Source organism: Ischnura elegans, chromosome 8 (genome assembly GCF_921293095.1).
Source record: "Ischnura elegans chromosome 8, ioIscEleg1.1, whole genome shotgun sequence".
Taxonomy (NCBI): Eukaryota; Metazoa; Arthropoda; class Insecta; order Odonata; family Coenagrionidae; genus Ischnura; species Ischnura elegans.
Genome location: NC_060253.1, coordinates 25,186,999 through 25,201,332, shown reverse-complemented (window position 1 = coordinate 25,201,332; position 14,334 = coordinate 25,186,999). Strand labels below are relative to the sequence as shown.

The 14,334-nt window shown below is 36.3% G+C and overlaps 2 long non-coding RNA genes across 2 annotated transcripts; both read left to right on the top strand.

Annotated features, from left to right (window-relative positions):
* The first annotated feature begins 535 nt into the window (after positions 1-535).
* On the top strand, positions 536-2,683 carry LOC124163221. The gene is made up of 3 exons (XR_006865734.1): positions 536-876; positions 1,347-1,444; positions 2,608-2,683. It is a non-coding gene; the product is annotated as an uncharacterized LOC124163221 (long non-coding RNA).
* An 8,148-nt stretch (positions 2,684-10,831) lies between these two features.
* LOC124163210 lies at positions 10,832-14,125 on the top strand. Its single transcript, XR_006865732.1, has 4 exons — positions 10,832-10,920; positions 12,375-12,423; positions 12,695-12,798; positions 13,871-14,125. It is a non-coding gene; the product is annotated as an uncharacterized LOC124163210 (long non-coding RNA).
* The last annotated feature ends 209 nt before the right edge of the window (positions 14,126-14,334 follow it).

Here is a 14,334-nt window from a genome sequence, read left to right as displayed (position 1 = left end):
AAAGATACCCCCTGTATGTTGTCGTGGAGTGTATGCTAGGCTTTGGGGATTTTTAGTGCAAGGGTATTTTATTTTTTGTATGTGCTACTAATCCTACCTCTTCCCAGGTTTTGAAGAGCAGAAGAGGACAGCGAAGTCATCTCTTCATTTGAAGATTAGAAGAAAGAAGACAACGTTTGAAGAGGACCGCATCACTAGGACAGTGCGAGTGTTAGCTTTGATTTGGGCCATTAGGGCCAAAGAAAATTGCGTAACGTAAGGCTAGGAGTGCAAGGGTTATTTTATTTCTTGTATGTGCTACTAATCCTACCTCTCCACAGGGTTTGAAGAGCAGAAGACATCGGTAGCAGAGGACAGCATGAAGAAAGTCATCTCTGGATTCGAAGATTAGAAGAAAGAAGACGTCGGTTGAAGAGGAACTCATCAATAGGACAGTGCGAGTGTTAGCTTTGATTTGGGCCATTAGGGCCAAAGAATATTGCGTAACGTAAGGCTAGGAGTGCAAGGGTTATTTTATTTCTTGTATGTGCTACTAATCCTGCCTCTCCACAGGTTTTGAAGAGCAGAAGACATCGGTAGAAGAGGACAGCATGAAGAAAGTCATCTCTGGATTCGAAGATTAGAAGAAAGAAGACGTCGTTTGAAGAGTACCACATCACTAGGACAATGCGAGTGTTAGCTTTGATTTGGGCCATTAGGGTCAAAGAAAATTGCGTAACGTAAGGCTAGGCTTTTTGAGTGCAAGGGTTATTTTATTTCTTGTGTGTGCTACTAATCCCACCTCTCCACAGGTTTTGAAGAGCAGAAGACAACAGAAGAAGAGGACGTGCAGTGTGCTTACCTGATTCGCGAAGAACATGGCGCCATCTCATTACAGTAAGATTAAATTCCGCTTTCACCCAAATTCATACATTCGAGACCTCACTTTGAAATTAATATAGTTCTTTATTTAATAAAATCAATTGAGAAAATGAGGTTATTTTTATTGACAAACGTATGGCTTTGGGCTAACATTGTTTCATTTTTTTGTCATATTTTACATTTCCAGTTTTAAATCAATTCCAGAGTTAAATATTAAATTTAATGGCACGATATGAGAAATATTTTGTCCACAATTCCAGTTCAATAAGCAGCAAGTGCACATAATAAATACATTTAATCTGCTAACTTATTTTTGTCTATTTTACGATTTATGGTAATTACCTTTTTTATTATCTTGCTTATAGTGAAAATAATTTTTTAATCAACTTCCTCAGTCATTTGATATTTAAGTATTTCATTTGTTCAGTATTTTCTGGTTTACAATGCTGATATTCAGTTAACATTCGCAAATTTTCTCTTTCTAGTTATGACTCAATCCCAGAATTGAATATCAATTTGGGAGAAGACAGAACTACTCTGGATTTTGGAGACATGAGAGCTTAAAGGACGAAATCACTAAATGGTAAGAATGGATTTAATTTATTTCCTTGTAAATTAATACATGTGTTGTGACCCTTCACGTGAAAACCAAAAATATTACAATGGTCATGCGCAAAAAATAGTAAGTCTCATTTTTGCATCATGTAATTTTGACTTATGCTAGTATAATTAATTGCGTTTGGATTTCTTGCTTCTTTGCATAATACCTTTCCAATTCGGTATCCGAATTTAATAGCCAGTAATAGTAAACTATTCTCCTTTGTATAATCACCTAGCATTGAAAATTTCGTTTTCTATTCGACAGACAGTGGGTCTCCCCCTACGCATATTTTTTGATGAGATAGTATTTTTTCGATAATGGATCGTGAAGGATGTTTTTTCATTGTTATTTCCAAATTGTTTCGTTGTATTCATTATAATACTTCATTTAGATTTTACGATGCTTTTTTTTCTTATTTCTCTTCATACTTGTCGATTTAGTTCATACTTTCAGATCCTTCCTTACATGTGCTATTTTAAAAAGGTTTTAAATTATTTAATACTTTGTTCGAACCAATTTTTCCGTATGATATTAATGTGAAAATAGTTTAATTGATTAATTGAAAATTAATTCAACTGTTTTCTAGATAACAAAATCATTAATAGAACATAATGGTCATGTTAAAATTCAAATTTATTGAATGATTTGTAGTTATCAATGTTTTCGTATGACATTAATGTAAAATTAATTTTATTGATTAAATCAAAATTAATTAAAATGTTTACAAGATAACAGAACCAATAATAGAACATAATGGTCATGTAATCGTAACTGCAATTATGCAGTGCTACATTGCTACATACAGTTACTGCACTGTATTAAAACAAGAGCATTAAAGAATGTGCATCTGAATGTGCATGTGAATGAAAGGAATCAATGTAATATCTAAGGAGTTTTCCATTTGCTAGAACTTATTAAAGTCACAAATTCTTTTTACTTAAATTAGGAATGACTTTAATACGTTCACCCTAAACATGTCCTTTCGCATGCATTGGGATAGGAATTTATTTGAAAAGCCTCATTCAGTGCTAAGCCTCTTTTAATTGTTCTTACTTAAAAATTTAATTTTCAATACAGAGGGGAAAACCTCGTCAACCGGTAGCTGGTTGCAACGGTAGTACAAGTGGTGCTTCTTATTTCAACAGGTGATTCTGTCCATTATTGTCCGTTGTCCTGGAAGAGCGGTGCGACGAATTGTGTCACAAGAGACGAAGACGGAAGAAATTGAAGAAGAAAAAGGCCTGGGATCGTGTTGCTTTCATCAGTGGACTTTGGCTATTTGTGTGTGCTTTTTTATTGCTTTGTATGTGCTTTATTGTAATTTATTTATTGTAATGTGTTGTTTTTTTTCAGCATTAAGGGGGATTTAGGCAGGAGAGTAGGAAATTTGTAGCTTTCGACATTCGTAGCTTTATGCGTAGGAAATTAAATAGTACTGGCGTAGTACTTAGGTATATTAGCTAGTATCAGGAACTTAGGTCCGTATAGTTTTCGACCTCGGGGGGCCGCTGCGATGGACTTTATATTATCATGGGGTGGATCGTAGGTGTGTGAATGTGTGCTTGATATGAGTGAGTGCTTGTAGTAATAGTAGTAGTAGTAGTAGTATTAATAGTGTTAGTAGTAGTGCTAACACTAATTGTCCCTTCCTTTACTAAAAATCCTTCCCCACCCTCCCTCCCCCTCAAATCCAACCTGCTCCCTCTACGTGGGGAGGGGGAGTAACAGAGGAAAGTCTACGAAACTCAACCGGTGATGTGATTGAATTATAAATGTTAACACCTGATTGAATCGTGACTTTCCTTTGGCTAAAGCAGTGTGGTATCCTAGTGTCTTCTGAATTTCTGTGAATGTTCTTAATACTTGGGAGGTGTACGGTGATATGATTCTCTAAGTTTTTGTTCGTTGTTCAAAGTTTTTTATGTTTTTGTTGTTTTCCCTGTGTATTCTTTTAGTTCTTTTGCTTTAAACGTTTTATGATAATCTTACTGATTTCATTATCATGTGGTTTTTAATTAGATTTTGCTGTTTCTATGTAATCGCCAATGTTTGGAATTAAATTCGATTTTTATTTCAAATACTTTCTCACTACTATTATTAGGTGAATGAGTGTTACTCCTTTTTTTAAGAATTAAAGTAATTTTAAATGTGTCTTCTATATTTATTTTTCACTACCAATGGAATCTACACTTTTGAAGTTATGCACATCAAATGCTTATATTTCTTAATATACGTATGTAAACTTGATTTCTAGTCTATTGCGGCGTCTTTTCATAATTTATCTCTTTGTGCAATATTATAGCAATATAATTGATAGCGATATAATTGATTAATATATTATAGCATTGAAGTACTGTGCTTTTTCCATTTCTTTTTTTGCTAATACCTTTTCTTCAATCCTATTATTATTTGACCAGTCCCGGTTTCATTAGAAAACTGATCTGCCATCCAAATATCATTATAACAAGTCTTTCTCTCTTGCCCTACGATCCTCCATAGTTTTTTGATGAATGTACTTATTTTTATGCGTTTTTATGGAAGGCTTTGGCGAAAAATATCATTGTTCAGTGCTTAGTTTTTTAATGCGTGAGAAATAATTACTTCTGCTATTTTTATTGGACTCACACAAATGCTCAGCAGTGATGATATTATTTTCGCCTTGTGAAGATAAAAATTATGGAATATTATGCTCGAAATTCTCCGAAAAATTTATTAGTACCATGTGTGTCGGCTAAGTTAACCAATCGACTCAAAAGTTCCTCTATCTTTCTCGCGCGAAGGTTTACTCGCCGGAAAAATCCTTAAATGGCTTTCTTTGACGGAGGCATTGTTTTGCTGTTTGGGGGAGGGGGGGAAGGTTCACTACTGTACCTTCAACTGTATTTACTTAATTACTGGTTACTAACTGGGTTTCGTGAATACTGGTGTGCAGCTATAAAAATAGGCGATAAAAACGTAGCAAAATCGCTCGGAATGCATATTTAATAAATTAAGTGTTAATAAAATGTTTGATAACTGGTAAATAAATCTGATATATTCCAAAAAAATTGAGTTAAATAGAAAAAAATTGTATTAAAAAAAATGGGAATGTGTTTCCCATGGTTTTCATTCTTTCAATTTATTCTGCTTCCGCTGCATACTTACATACCGTTTCAATTTAATTATGTTCGGAGCCCGCCGCCATTTTTTGTGACGCAGGTATTCCTGTGAGGTTATCTCTCCCTGCATCCGGAGCGACGCGACGGCCTAAAACGTGCCGTAGATGTAGAAGTGCCAACCGTGCCGTAATCAGGCGCGTCCAAGAGCGAGGAAGCTGTAAGCATCTGGCAGACTGGATGGACCTCACTCCACTCTCGTAGATGGAGGAAAGACGCGGGCACACAGAACAATTAAGGAACAAATGCATAATATTATTTTTTCTCGATGGGAAGGGTTACTCGGCATTCTTCGAGTGTGAGTGCACAAAAAGGGTTCATTCAAGAGAAGGACGAGTTTTTAAAAAGAAATAGAAAGTCGCAACAGACTTATTTTGTAACCACACGAGTTGCGGAACGGAGGTTGCATTCTGGAACAACAAAAATATTATAAATTTTGAGCGAGACATTTCATGCGGTCAAAAACTGGATGGCGGTCCGAAGTCTCCTGTGTCTATTCGCGTGCATTCCCTGAGTTCACCAAATTCCGCCGCCCAAACTGACGTACGCACAGCAGTGCTGTACGGTACCTATTCTGCACGGAGTCGTCAATGACCGTCATTTTGCATTTATTACCAACGGATACAAAAAATATCATCCGGTATATTAGGAAAATTCAGCTACATGCAGCTGAGCTGCATATTGAATTACATGCCTCTACTATGCAAAAGTAATCCTCTGAAGTATCTGTTTATTTTTATATTTCGCATGACGAACGAACGGCGAGAATATCTTAGATGAATTTTTTGGATACGCGAAAGAGCCCCAATGAAGGAGAATTTGAGTTTGAAAAAGGATGTGCCAAGGTGACTAATAATGAAGTACGTTTTAACATATTTTAGGAACAATTTCAACAATTGCTGCTCACTATCCATTCTTTGGGCTTTCGTAAACAAACAAGCCACAAGCAGAAACGTTCATACGTGCGCATGCGCGACCGTGGCGTCGGCCGTAATGTGTGATGGGGTGCAGCCGCAGCCGAAATCGCGGTCGCAGTCGCTAGTGTGATACGGCCTTTAGGTTCATTATTCCACCCGCCCGAACTGACGTGCATACAGCAATACTGTACGGCACCTCTTCTGCACGGGGGCGTCTATGACCGTCATTTTACATCTATTATTATAAATGGATTAAAATATATCATCAGGAACGAGGAAAAAAATGCAGAATACATAGGACGGATTAAAAGTAATCGCTGAAGTGTTTAATATTTTGCGACACGAAAGTACGGCTAGAGTATCTTGCGAGAGTTCTTTGGTTACGCGAACGAATCCAGGTCAAGGAAAATTTGAGTTCTTTTACAAGTTGAGACAACATTTTGTTGATGTGAAGGACGGACACAGAACCGTGCTGATCATGAAATCTTTTATTGAGAAACGATTACACAATTCACGTCCAACTTACCCGTACCATCGCTGGAGATCGAGTATTTTCTTTTGGTGTTTCTTTATGTATAGTCACAAGGAATTAGTGTTGTATGTACAGTCACTTTCCTAAGTTTTAGGATGAAGTTTGCGGCGCCACTTCTGCTTCTCGAGGACTTTTAATTTCCCTTGCTCTCTTTGTTTTCCTGGGTTAGGTACTCACCGAAAATATTTCGTTTGCGGGTGAAGATGTGTTACAGGTATAATCTTGAAGTTTATTTTCGAGGCAACTTTTAGAATATATATTCACTGTTACTTTCAAATTGATCATTCTGTTTCTATTTATGCCGAATTTAATGATTATTTCGTGCATTTATTTCGTACTTTCCCTGGTTTTCCTTGCTGGTTCATATTTTACGTATTATAAAAGTTTATGTTGACGCAGTTGTCATTACGTGAGTGTACCTTCTATTATTGGTGCAAAAACACTTGTACATAATAATGTAGAGGACATTGACATGCAAGATATCACCAGGCGCCAATTACGACTGATTCTAGCAGAAAAAAAGAAACAAAAAACGGGAAAGACTTAGTTTGACCTCTCAGTGAAAGGGTGAAAGTTAACATAAATACTAATGTGCCTTAAAATGGTAGGAACTAGGCAACCGAGTCATGTAATTAATGCTTACGATGGTTTTTTTAGTTATCGAAAATATATTTGTATTAATTATTTAGACATTCAAACTTTCGATGAACATTAAGATGTGTGTTAATTACTTACTGATACCAGGAATACATAAGCATTATTTAAATATTTTATGAGGGATATGATAATAACGACTGGAATAAATATCGAAACGAAGTAAACATAATAATTTAGCGTACATTAGTATATTTTATTTCTTGTGTAATGAGACGCATAGAAAACTGAAGGATAATAATTCTCAGGTGTTTCAGAACTTCGATGAATTCTTTCGAATTCTTCACGCAGGATCCCGTCTGTCCGATGAAGGGTTGGAGATGGTAGGCGAGATAGCGTGCCGATGCGTAGGTTGATGACCCAATGCTGCTGACGATAGGACGAAGCGGAACTCCTTCTTTATGAATCTTCGGCAGGCCGTAGAGACGAGGAGGTCTGACGGACGAAGGCAAAAGTTAAAATTGTTCTTCGTTAGAAATGGAAGAGCGCTTAATTAGCTCCCTTACTTCTCGTTCAATTTTAGCAGTCGGGCCCTTCTTCAATTTTTCGTACGTCGGATCCTCCAATAGTGACTTTATCTTGGCCTGGTAATCCTTTCTGTTGATGACGACCGTGGAATTCCCTTTGTCGGCTCCCAGGGTGATGATGTCACGATTGGATTTCAGGTCGTCCAGCGCTCGTCTTTGGTCAAAAGGTGGCGGATCCGGGATAGTGATAAAGAGGGGTGTCTGAGGGATAACTTCCCAGCAGTAGTGGGGGTCCAAACAAAATTATCATTTTATCTCGTGTAAATTGGATTCCCCATGGTTAGCTATAGCCTCCACTTTCCCCTCTCTGGATCTGCCCCTGGTGTGGTTACTGTATGCATCAAAATAGCCGAAGGAATTTGAATTAAAAAGTAATGATCAACAAGCATACACCCGTGGGGGATACGGGGTCTTCAGTACCAGTGGGGCTGTGAAGGGGGTTGGGGGATGAACCCCCCAGAGCACAGAGAAATATTCAATTTTAATCCATTTTACTTCATTGGATTAGTATTAATTATAGAATAGAATTAGGATTAATCAAATATTCCCCATAAAGCCCTGAAACTCGCTGTTTTGAACAATTAATCTTAAAATTTTTCTGGAGGAGGGCCCCCCAACTCCCGCTTACCCTGGCGGGTATGCAATACCCCCAACTATTATTACTAGTGTTAGTTGTATTAGTATTAGTTAGACTAAGTATTAGTTGCACCTAAAACCCCCCCTAGCCGTAATTCTTTGCTGCACCCCTGTTCAGTACGTCCCCCACCAAAACTTTCTTCCCTTGTGGCGTCTTCCTGTCATATAACTTAATGGGTGACAACTATTCCAGGGTTACAGATCCCAAATTTTCCAAAAATCGGAATATATTAACCCTTTAATTGCCAACCAATTTTTTGGCACTGTGCTAAAAGTGCCGAAGCATTGTTGTTTGCAAAGGAGGTTGCAGTGGGTTAGGAAAAAAATTAGGTCTCAAAAACAACTAAAGGTATTTATTCAAAAAATTTAGGAAATATCTATTGTATGTGGTTTTACCTTTTTAATGTATTATTTGACGAATTTATGGTAATATGAGTTATTTTGATAATTTAAAGAAAATAGTTAATGTTAATATAAAATGAATATTGACTACTGAGTGATTAGTGAACTATCAGCATCTAAGAGCGACATTGCAGAAGGAGCGCCATCGCGCTCCTAGCACTTTTCGCGAGAGATGGGAGGAACGCGATAGCGCTCCCCGGCATTCTGAGGGCTAACTTCTATTGCCAGTTCCCTAAATTTTCAAATTTTTTCGAAAAACCAGATTGATTTAAGATACAAACGAGGAGACCAAGCAACAACAGCTACACCATTCCGGTAGAAACCAACAGTGATTATAACTTTCAGCACTACGCAAGCAAATTAAATTGCTTATTTATGAAATGAATGTTTTTCCGATGCATGGGAATTAAAAAAAAATTACCACTTTAGGCTTTTCGCATACTGTTCAAGCACTCCCCAAGCAGAAAATTTCTTGTTATGTGCCTGATGATCGATTCGTACCATGTTTCTCAAGGGTAATGCAAATAGAGTGATGTTTCTGATAGTGCTATATCTTCAAATATGTTTCTTCCTTTTGTGCCAAAGAATTTTTATCTGAAAGGGTGGTAAACTGAGGTTCATACAAGCCTCAGTCTGACTTTGGCGACAGACAAACCTCGCAAAAATTCCTTGGCAGAGAAACTAATATTCTATCCCCTCAGCTTGTCATTTCTTGGCCATCTGATTTTCTCAACTCTTCAAAACATACATTTATCCCCTAGTTGTATCTGATGATACCAATATGCTTCTAAGAAATAACTTGTTGAAAATTTGAAAGCATACCTCATAACCAATTATCATTATCACAAGTTAAAAATAGTAAGCACTTTCGGCGAGATTTAGGAGGAGCGCATTAGCGCCTCCCGGCTTTCTTAGTGTTCATATTTCCTCGGGTCTAAAGGAACATTATAAATTGGTTTATATACTTCAAGCAAAGCAGTGATAGAGCCAATGAGCAATTAAGTCAAAGCGCAAATGAGCAGCTAAAACTATATTACACGACAGGACGTTAAAACTACATGAGAAGGCAGGAATGCTGGGAAACTAATATTTGCGGATTACTTTTAATAAGCTAGGAAAAAAGACTCCCTGTAGAATATTCAGCATAGAAAAATTAAAATGACTACTCCTTGAAGCGTAAATCGAAAATATACTATTAGTTTAAAATTAACCATAAACCACCACGAAAAACCATTTCTGTGCGCTCGTGCATTCATGAATTCACTGAGACCTATTGTTGCCGTCACCAAGGTAAAATTTGTTCGAAAGAATCTCAGAGAATTGACGCGTTTGCGAATACAACGGAAGACTTTGCTGTGAATTTTCGAATATATCGAAGAAACTGCTTGGTGCAAGCGAAGAAAAATATCTACGTTCGTGAATATTCACTGTAGAACCGAGTGAAAAAGTGACTGAAATTACTGTAAGCTGAGCCTGTTACCGGGACTTCTTCATCTATCAACGATGGAGGAAATTATGAGTAAGTGTAACAGTTTCAAATGATCAATTGAATGGTTTGCGGCGTAACTTCGTGAAATTGCCTCATATTGGAATGAAAAAACTTTGTAAATTTCACATGAATTTTATTAGCACGACCAGTTTCATCGCTGCGCGACATCATCAGGGCCTGATGATGTCGCGCAGCGATGAAACTGGTCGTGCTAATAAAATTCATGTGAAATTTACAAAGTTTTTTCATTCCAATATAGTTTCAAATGACATGAATGCATAGGAAAGAACTTGCGGACACGGAAATACATATAACGAAAGAAATATTTTTACCGTTTGTTTAATTCAATGATGTGGGCAAAAAAATTATTCCGTTTGAAAGAATCATTTAAACATACAGACATATGCTATTTTAGTCCTCGTTACTGGATATAAGGACTTGATCGAAAACTTCCTTATTTAAATGAAATAAGAATTAACGTATTAATATCGTTCGATTTTAAATGAAGATACATTGAACTAATTAAAATGAGTCAATTTAGGAAATCAAATAATTAACGTCATCATTACGTTGTTTTCCCACCCTCCGCTGACAACTTGGAAGAAATTCGTTCATATTCATACCGAATAAATTTTTGTCGTAAATATAACTAAAAAAAACTTATTGTTTTAGCCAAATCACACGGATAACACTATGATTAAAACTCATTGAGGGTTTATTTTTATTGCAGACGAAAGGAGAGGGATACAACTAGAAGCTCCAAGAAAGCCCATGAAAAAGTAAGCGCATTAATATTTTCACCAACATAAAATCGATGCAAAGATTAAGTTAGAATCGAGGAATTAATTTTAAAATAGTGGAATAAATTTAAGTCCAATTCACCAAACCTCCTAAAATTATGGATAAGAATAATATGAGAAAAATAAAAGTTTTGAATTCGACTCCATGGAATCATAAACATCCTTTTCACAAGTATGCCAACGTAGCAGAATATAGAAAAGCAGAAATATAATGAGCAATTTCGTTTTTTTTCATTAAACAGGACACCGAAAGTATCAAGATTGAGAAGACTGACATCTTGCTTGCAGTCGGCCTTGTTTATCTCCCAGCGAGGAACATATGAAACTGATGAAGAAAAGCGTGCAGGTAAGACCACATATATTCTCTCTCCTTATCAAAATATATTGAACATCTATCGCACCAATCCAAATTTAATATGTAGCACGACTTTGCTCGAAAGAATATGCATTTCATTGCTTAACCAATTTGGAATAATGCAAAATATAATCTGAAAGTAGACGTTAATATAGATCTGCTTTTACCAAATTTTTTTCCTCGCGTACCCATCTTTACGTATGTAACTAATGCTGTACCCCTTAAAAAACGTGCCCATTGCATTACACCATTTCACTATGGGCAGTGTCACTTTGTGCTATAAATAATCACATAAATAGAAACTTTGTTTCAAATACCAAAACCCCGTATAAAATGATTAAATATTTCCTGGTTGAGAGATACATAGTTCCTAAACTCCAGTGGCGCAGCGAAGGGGTTTTTTGGGATAAAGCCTCCCCAGAACTCAGAGAAATTTTTAAGCTTAATCCATTGGACCAATTTCGATTAATTATACATACAGATTAGAGTAGGGATCAATAAAATATTCCTCTAAAAGCCGTAAAACTCACTATTTTGTACAAATTTTGTTAAAAAATTACCTGGGGAAGGCCCCCGCACATCCCGCTTACACTTTTGGGTATTCTATACCCCCACATCCCCAGTATTAGTTGTTCCTAAAGCTCCCCCTAGCCTTGATTCCTAGCTTAGCCCCTGGTTGAGTCCGCAATTACCGAATACCTTCAGCGTACCCCCGGAGTGGTTCGTCGTTTACCCTAAAGGGTATTACTCTTTTTGGGGACCGCTGATGTAGACCTTTGATATTGAGAGTTTAACACTCAAACCTCAGTCTGATGAAATTTCTTTTTCCTCATAGTGTAGTCGAGCATTCATATTCGAACTAAAAAGTTATTATCTTTTTCTTGGTTGTTTTATAATAAGCTCTCCAGTTAAAAATATCTCCCCTTTCCCCCAACTCAAAGATGCCGATTTGGCATTCTAATAATTCATTTCCTTATATAGTTTTGACGCCATCTTCAATCCAACAATATTTATAAAAAATTGTTGAAGTGCATCGACTTGTAGAAGTAACATGCGATCATAAACGTAGTACCTGTACCAAACGTATATATCTATTTTAGTATATAGTCGACATATGCTATTTTAGTCCTTGCCACTGGATATGAGGACTTGATCGAAAATTTCCTACTTTAAATGGAAGTAGCAATAGCATATTAATATTGTTTGATTTTAAACGAAGATACATTTAACCATTTAAAATGATCCCGAAAATTTAGGATATCAAATAATTAACGTCATCATTACGTTGTTTTCCCACCCTCCGCTGACAACTTGGAAGAAATTCGTTCATATTCATACCGAATAAATTTTTGTCGTAAATATAACTAAAAAAAACTTATTGTTTTAAGCAAATCACACGGATAACACTACGATTAAAACTCATTGAGGGCTAATTTTTATTGCAGACGAAAGGAGAGGAATACAACTAGAATCTCCAAGAAAACCCATGAAAAAGTAAGCACATTAATATTTTCACCAACATAAAATCAATGCCAAGATTAATTTAGGAGAGAGGAATTAATTTTAAAATAGTGGAATCAAAACAAGTTAAGATTAATAATTCACCAAACCTACTAAAATTATGGATAAGAATGACATAAGGAAAATAAAAGTTTTGAATTCGACCCTATGGAATCATATACATCCTTTTCACAAGGATGCCAACGTAGCAGAACATAGAAAAGCAGAAATATAATGAGAAATTTCGTTTTTTTTTTTTAAACAGGACACCGAAAGGATCAAGATTGAGAAGACTGACATCTTGCTTGCAGTCGGCCTTGTTTATCTCCCAGCGAGGAACATACGAAATTGACGAAGAAAAGCATGCAGGTAAGACCACATATATTCTCTCTCCTTATCAATGTATATTGGAAATCTATCGCAGCAATCCAAATTTTATATTTAAAACGACTTTGCTCGAAAGGAAATGCATTTCATTGCTTAACCAACTGGAAAATTTGAATAATATAATCTGAAAACAGACCAGCTTTTTCCAAATGTTTTTCCTCCCGTGCCCATTTACATGCATATAACTTCTATTGTACCCCTTCAAATGTAACGTGAATATTGTATTACATAATGTCACTATGGGCATGTGACACTTTTTGCTATGAATAAACACGTAAATAGATACCTTGTTTCAAATACCCCATATATTATGAATACCTACATGTTTCCTGGTTAAGAGATACATAGTTCCGGAACTACCTTGGCGCAGCGAGGGTTTTTTTTTGGGATAAAACCCCCCCAGAGCTCAGAGAAATTTTTAAGTTTAATCCATTTGACTAAATTGGATTAATTTTATATTTATAATAGAGTAAGGATGAATAATATATTCCTCTGAAAGCCGTAAAACTCACTATTTTGTACCAATTCCGCACCTCCCACTTACCCTTCTGGGTATTCTATACCTCCTCATCCCCAGTATTAGTTGTACCTAAAACCTCCCCTAGCCTTGATTCCTAGCTGAGCCCCTGCTGGAGTCTGCCATTACCGAGGCGTACCCCTCACGGGTAGGCGTACCTCCGTTTGGGGACAGCTAGTGCAGACCTTAAGTATTGAAAGTTTACCACTCAAATCTTAGGCTGATGAAAGTTTTTTTCCTCGCAGTTTAGTCGAGCATTCATATTCGAACTAAATAGTTAATTGCTTTTCATGGTTGTTTAGTAAGGTCTCTGGTTAAATAATCTCCCATCTCCCCCAACTCAAATATGCTGATTTGGCAATCTAATAAAATTTAAAATAATAATAATTCATTTCCTCATAAAGTTTTTACGCCATCTTCAATCCAACTAAATTTTAAATAAGTTGTTGAAGTGCATTGACTTGTAGAAGTAGCATGTGTTTCATAAACGTAGTACCTGTATCAAACGTTAATATCTTTTTTTTTCAAAATTTCCAGGCAATATCGCTTCAATGCTGCAAGAAACGTGAGTTGAATGTTCTACACCCGGCGCTGCCCCGAGTTTCGGACAACTCTGGTGATACAGCACAACTTGGGAGTTTCAATTTTTCGGCATTAAGGAGCCCCTTAGAAAAAAAAATCAATGCACGAAAATGTGTGCATGTCTAAATTGTAAAAGATTTGCAAAACATGTGTAAACGAGCTAATTACAATCTGTTCAGTGTCATTAAATCAATCGTTTGACCAAGTCTTTTCGTGGAATTATAGTTTTTTATTTCTTCCAATTTTTCAATAAAATTAATGTTTTCCGGCCGAGCATGAAGAGGATTTAACTTCACAGTTTACATACGCTTTATAGGACAACGAGCATATAATCATGAAAAATAAAATACTAAGGCGGGTATTGACAAATTTTTTTTTACTAATTATGGAGGACTTTCGGAAAGAATAGGTGGTATGCA